Below are 576 nucleotides of genomic sequence, written 5' to 3'. Positions count from 1 at the left end.
TACACAGAAAGTAGGCTACAGACTTTACACTCAGTTTCAGACTTTTAGTTGATTAGCTACGGAAGATTTTGCGGAACATTTTATCATGGTTTTAGGCTATAGATTGTGGTTTATTTTGTCCACATCATTTCTATCCCCGGAGGGTAGACAAAACATTTATACAACTGGCATCTTTAGTAAGGCACGAATATACAGTCGATTAAGGATCGATCCATAGTATATAATTGATTATCCTGGATACTTTAAAACTAATCCTGTGATTTACTCATTGAATTTTATTTGTTTGCTGTATTACACCACCATGCAATAGCACTACGTGCATGACTGTCACAAGTATGCCTGAAATTCAGTATTAAAAAAAAAAACCCTGAAAACTTCCACATCTTCCTATGCACTTAGATGCACTTGCATCTCATGAAGAGCAAAAGTAGTTTACTTACAAGTAAAGTTGTAAGTTGCTCTGGATGAAAGTGTCTGCCAAATGAATAAATGGCCCCTCCTAGACAAAGATGGAAGTGCACAGATACAATTGTGCTGACTTTGCAGAAAGCAGTCTGTAGTAATTGAAGGACTTAT

Source organism: Channa argus, chromosome 23 (genome assembly GCF_033026475.1).
Source record: "Channa argus isolate prfri chromosome 23, Channa argus male v1.0, whole genome shotgun sequence".
Taxonomy (NCBI): domain Eukaryota; kingdom Metazoa; phylum Chordata; class Actinopteri; order Anabantiformes; family Channidae; genus Channa; species Channa argus.
This window is presented reverse-complemented; position numbering follows the sequence as displayed.